Genomic DNA, 6,673 nt, shown 5'->3' with positions numbered 1-6,673 from the left:
AATTTGTTCAAATTCTCGATTTGATTTCTACATGTACTTGGACTAAACCGAAACCAAACCATTGACAACTTTAACCGATACCAATACCAAGTCAATCCTGGATCGGTATCAGTATTAGATCAGGAGGAAAAAAACATAAGAAAAAAAATCCTTTTTTTTTTAAGTGAAAAGTAGGGGTAAAACTGACAATCCAAAGATGAAACGGCCAAAAAAAAAAAAAAAAACAAAGACGTTACGGGCTGATCTATGTGAACAGTTGGGATTTAACAAAGCAAAGAAACGGAGATCCCATAACCTGACCAAGCTACAGGTTGACTGAATGGAAAATAATGTTTCCACATATTTCACTGCAGATAATGGATTAACTTTCATCGTTCACAGGTTTCATATTACAAGATCAAGGGCTGAGAAAAATTAAATCACCCATTGTAACAACCGTCGTTGATAATATAGGAAAAGCCTCAACTATTAATACACATATGACTGCCAACTTCCAGATATGAGTGTAAATCCTGTTCTGCATCATCAAGAAGCCATAAACAGTGTATGGGGATCTTTCATCCAAGTCTCTGGATTCTAATAAAAAGCTCAAACATGGTTCTGGTCGTCCTGGATGATGAAGTAAATCAAAGCTAGAATTGAGAAGTCATTCTCTTCACCGCTGTCATTGTTCTGGGTGGCACTGTTTTTCACATCCTCTGATCGTTCTTTATAAGATGCAAGATGGGAACCTTGTGAAGCAATAAGGATCTTTCCATAAAACTAGACATAGTAAATCATGCCAACTTCCAGCAGGGAAGTATGAGGCACATTCAGAAAAGAATCAGGTCCCCTGCAATTCTTGCTTAGAAAAGCATAAATGACATTGATTGTGAATTTCTTTAGAAGAGAAGATGAACTTTTGGCCTTTGCATAAGTGTGACCAAGAATATAAACCACTCCAGATTCTCTAGCTTTGAGGATCTCTAGGGACTCGATTTTGAGGAGAGAACTCTCCACTAGTCCAACCTCGGGTTTCACTGTTTGGATGTCAGATAGAGACCACACCATATTCTCTTCATGATTTGGATAGGTGAAAATGGGTCCTGGAACATCAGGGGCTTCAACATCTGAGATGCTAAACTCACAATGTGATTTGGTCATCATAGTCAACAAGCATTCTTCTCCTTCCATTTCTATGAGTTGTATTATCCCAGATACCAATTTATCCTCAAAATCATAATTTTCCACATATGTATATCCTTGTAACCATACCTCACAATGCACCGGACCATGAAAAACTCTTTTGGGCCCACCCTGCCAATGAGAAAACGTTACCCTTCACAAATATGGGGAACCTGAACAGATTTTATACACACAAAAACTAACACTTGATGGAAAGTAGGCAAGTTCGTCACAAAGTGTCCAAAAACGGCTGGTACCCCTGTCACGAAATTGGTGTAAACAAATCCAATTCCTGGGACTCTGACCATGCCAAGGCTAGGCCCCAGTGCTATTATCCTGCTTATCGACACCTTACTCTCCACATCAAATTGGTGTTTTTTCAATGTGCCATAGTTCCATGAATACATGATGCCCATGAAAATCAGAGACAGAACAAGAGGGATCCACCCACCTTCTGGAACCTTGATGAAAAATTCTGAAACGTAGGGTAGCTCGATTGATCCAAAAAACAACAAGAACGCAACAGCCACAACTATCCTTTGCTTCCAGACAATTGTCATCACCATAGACATCAAGCAAGTTGTCACAAACATAACAGTAGTCACTGCAAGTCCTATTGACCCAGAAACACAATCAGAACCCCAATTCATGTCACGTTATAAATATACAGTAGTCACTGCAAGTCCTACTGACCAAGAAACACAATTACACGCATAAACAAGCACCCACCATCCACACACACTATCATCGGCTACGTTTGGTATGCATTCTAAGTCGATAATGCCTTCCAAGAAACCATAACAAACAGCCTTGATTTAAAAAAGTCCACTATATAATTCCATACTCATTTCTTATATATAGCTGTATGATTCCACAATATAGAGTTGAGATGTTTGGGGGTGTGGTGCCCAAAACCCACACAATCTTGAGGTTGAGGAGAAGATGTTATGACAAATATATATTAAATCAATAGTGGGTATATTTAGGATCATGGGTGAAAGACTAAGGTTCCATTTGGTATGATTTTTTGGAATACATTATTGACTTAGAATGCATACTGAATACAGCCTAAAGAGTATAGATGTATACCATAAGCATGACCAATCATGTTTGTGTCTCTTAATCCAACTGTGACAGCTAAACAGAGGCACATAAGAATCCAGTTGACCTCAGGAATGTATATCTGCCCATATATTGTGCTTGAACGGAAGAAAACACAAAGCTCCCGTTCCTTCAGACCTTCCTGGAGGCAAAAGAGGCTGCCCAAGCCAAGATAACAAAAGAATCTCCTTATAACATCCACATAGCAAAAAAAGAAGCTCCCAGACTGAGAAAAAGAAAACTTATAAAAGTCCCTCACATACCCATATATGGTTAGTTGGCTCGCAGTGTTCCCCAGAAAATTCTTGATAAGTTCCCCTAAATGCAGGAACATAGAAAAGAATTAGTCATAAAATCAAGCAATGAAAGAAGTGCTCACAGAATCCTCCTTAATATCAAGCAACTGCTTACCCTAAATGCAGGAACATAGAAAAGAATGAGTCATAAAATGAAGCAATGAAAGATATGCTAACATAATCCTACTTTATATCCAGCAACTGCTTACCTTTCTACTGAGTGATTTCATCCCTGGGTTGCAAATCACTTCCATCTCCGGCACCTTGGTCAGCTTGCTCGGCAAGAACCATCTCGCCTTCATACATGGGCTCCCGGTTTTCATAAATTGTTAATCCTGGACCAAGTATGCAATCCCTTCTCTAGGTTGCCCTCCCTTCTTTTTATCTTTGTTGCTAATCTCTTCTTTTGCAGCCTGCCAATGAAAATTCAATCAAAAATCAAACAGAAATAACCCACTATGATGAGACTGTAAATTGACATGCTCTTTATCAGCCAATGTCTGTCCAGGGGGATTCATGGTAAAGGATTTTTCTGAACATTTATTCTGAAAGCAAATTTCTGAAGACCTTTAAGAATACCAGAACAACCAATCATCATAATAAAGATACCCAAAAATAAATTCCTGGATTATATATATCAGCCATAAAACACAAGCAGCCAAAAACTGATTTATCATACTGCATAGATTACAGAAGCAAGCCTTCAACGGAGATATGTAGGAGGATCATCTGAAATGGCAATTTCACCAAAAATAGGTGAAAATGTCCCTCGAACTTTAACTCATGGGTAGAATCTCATTGGCTCGTTGTTTTTTTTGGAGTGAGCGATAAAAGTAACATAACTATTGGTATGGTGTAAAATTAAGGTTTTGGAGCCACTACTTGATCAAGAGTAGTTCTTCCATGGACCAGAAAGGGACTTGCCATGAACAGGGTAAAATGAAGAAGAGTCAATACAAATCTAGGTTGACTGAACCAGAAAAGTTTGTCATTAGGATGCACCAAAGGGGCTCCTGTGATTAGAGTGTTCTGGTCTTTGAGTTGCAGAGCCATTTTTGCGACAATTACTTCAAGCTTGGTTCCAAGAGTTAGCACAAAATACAGACGAAGTAAGAACAGGCTAATTATCAGATTTTTTTTCCTGCAATTGCTATAAAAAATTATCCTTACAAATGACTAAACCATCTTACTTATATTTTCTCACATTTTTTTCCGACAATTGCTACACTAGTTCATATTTATCTTCCCCATTCTGTTCCCAAAAGTTGTGCTACTCATCCATCTTGACATCTCATCAGGCAGCATATCAATTATATTTCTGTGTCGTTCCTTGGAATTGCAACATTCAACTCCAAAAACATGGTTGGTCTAAAAGCTGTTTTATAAAATTCCAGCTTCAGATTTAAGAGCATGGCTGTCTTAATACAGTAAGAAAAAAAAAAAACTCACTAGTTCATCCAACCTAATCTAATTGGGCATCACCAGTTCAAACTCCCCCTCTCTGTATAGCTGATTGAACCAAGATGAAAAAAATGATCATCAATTAATTCATCAGTGAAAACTGGTTTATACAGGCTACCATAGAGGGTGGCAATTCAATTCCTTATTTTAATGCAAGGTGCCATATTTGGTTGTGCAAGGCACTATTAGGTTGGAATGCACTGTAGACAACCTTTGAATCTAAGCAGCGAAAACCACATTGATAAATGAATCCCTTCTGACAAATTATTCAATCTCATAATTTGCATTAGATTTATATCCCATGACAGGCTTCGAATGATATTGAGTGAAACCACACTCTTCTATATCTATAGCTATCACATGAAAATCAGGATTTACATCTGCAAAAATCCTCAAGCCAATGCATACCCTTAAAAAACTTTCACAGAGCTAACAGAGAACTAGTCAGGAAACATAATGACATTTATCCAAAGGTTCCCTCCCATATTATACATTAGAACTGCATTCAATTAAAAATTTTAACATCGTAACAGTACAATTTTATAAACATTGCTAATGGAATATGACTTTACAGAATACAAAAGCACAAAGAAAATGACAAAGAAACCAAAGTGAAATAGAAAGCATATAACAGATTTACATAATTCAGCACTGTGTTATGTCTATGCTCATTGAGGATCTCTCTCTCTCTCTCTCTCTCTCTCTCTCTATAATATTCAAGGGCTGAGAATACAAGCATGCCAATTATAACAGATTCACAAAGTTCCCAAGAAATCCCTTTAGAGCCCTATAAATCCACCAATGTATATTTAACAATATGACAAAAATAAAAAAGAAAACAGCCATTACGTACGCTGCCATATCAACTTAACCTCAGTCAAATTTGGAACAAGGGAACACCCGATTAGGAAAAAGGGAGCACCCGATTGAATTTCAAAATAGGAGGCCACAGGTGGTTCAAAGAGGTTCTCAAAAGTAAACCAAGACAAAATTCAGAAACCAGAGCTACAAAGTACAAACACCTACAAATGTAAAGAAAAAAAAATTGATCGCTTCTCATGAATAAAAACAACCAGGGGGGATCGGGGACTAGTTCTCCCATCATTTTTCAGACACAAAAGTTCAAAACATAATTGCAATGCAAATCCCTAACCGCATCCAATCCAGGTTCCATTCCATTACAGAGATGAAATCAGATCTGTGAATTAGTGCTCGAAATGATACCTGAGCTTGACGATCGAACTTGTTGCTGTAAGGAGAGTTGCAGTGAGACCGTTTCTTGACGAGACAGAGAGACGCTGAGATTTGCGAGAGAAGAGAACTTCGAGCTTCGCAAGAGAGCAGAGAACGTTGAGCTTCGCAATAGAGTAGAGAACGTCGAGCTTCGCGAGAGAGCAGAGACGGTCGTCGAGCTTCGCGAGAGAGTTGTAGCTTGTGGAGGGCTACAAGGAGATAGAGAGGGTAGGGCGTCGGGACTCGGGACTATTTCACGATTTTTCTCCGTCACTTTTTGTTTTAAGAAACAGAAAAACAACTGATAGGTATTTCTTCATTCCTGTTTCTAGGAACAAAAATATATATAAATTTCAATTTTTATTTTATAGATAGGTGAAACAAAACCAAAAAATCAAACCGAAAATATGATGTTTTTCTGTTTCTGAGTACAGAAAACGGAAAAACTGTTTCTGGAAACAAAATCAAACGGGCCCGAACTTTCCCAACCAACTCAAAAAATCAAATTCAAACACAAGAGTAACACACGATGAACGTCTAATGGAGTAGAAGGAAGAGCCATACCCTCGAAGGAAATCTTCTCTGCGCTCTCGTAAAAGTAATCATCAGTCAACTTTTTCTGAAACGAAGAACATATCCCAACTAATAGCTGGCCACATTGGCTGGCTTGATCAGGCTTCTCTTCCAAGGCATTTTAATAGGAATACGCCTTAATCATCCTTTCTACTTATTGTCTTTTTATAGTACGAAGGTTTTGGACCTGAAACGACAATAAAAAGATAAATTCGAGGCTGAAAATTTCTCATAGTAACTTTCTCACATAAAAAACAGTGAAAAAGGTTCATATACATAAAATAAAAGATGGGGCTCCACATAATGTTGGAATAAAGGAGTAGTCAGTTGCAAGTGCAACAACCAAAACATTCTTGTACCCATTGATAAACATATGGGGTGCAGCAGCCAGAGTGGGGTATGTGATTGCCAATGACAGAGAGGTGATCATGGATACACCAAGTGCAAATTTATCCATCAAGTTATCCTCTGTGAGATCATGGACCTCTGGGCTGAAGACTGAGCCATTGTCATACACAGACAATACAACAAGACCATAAGAAAAAGGCCTGATTCCCATTTTTGCAAGCAGAGCAGCCTCAGAAGATCCCACCTTGTCACCCTTCTTGATAAGCTCAACAGGGGTGATGATTTCAAGAGTACCCTACTTAATCTTGGTTGGAATATTGAGCACCTGAAAGTAGATGCATCGGAAGCGAGAAACAAAGGAAGTCAGTCTGCGAAAGTAGATGTACAAGTACCATCATGTAACAAACCTCTTAGGCAATCAGAAGACAACAGCTCAAGACATGAGGCCACTCTTCAGCTTGATCTGGGACAAGGTTTGCAGATATGAGACATTTTTC

The 6,673-nt window shown here is 38.4% G+C and overlaps 1 pseudogene; it reads right to left on the bottom strand.

Moving 5' to 3' along the window:
- Nucleotides 1-311: 311 nt before the first annotated feature.
- LOC122077873 lies at nucleotides 312-6,387 on the bottom strand (annotated as a pseudogene).
- Between the last annotated feature and the right edge of the window lie 286 nt (nucleotides 6,388-6,673).

The sequence above is a fragment of the Macadamia integrifolia genome, chromosome 5 (assembly GCF_013358625.1).
Source record: "Macadamia integrifolia cultivar HAES 741 chromosome 5, SCU_Mint_v3, whole genome shotgun sequence".
Taxonomy (NCBI): domain Eukaryota; kingdom Viridiplantae; phylum Streptophyta; class Magnoliopsida; order Proteales; family Proteaceae; genus Macadamia; species Macadamia integrifolia.
The sequence above is the reverse complement of the archived record's forward strand: the minus strand, read 5'-3'. Positions and strand labels throughout refer to the sequence as shown.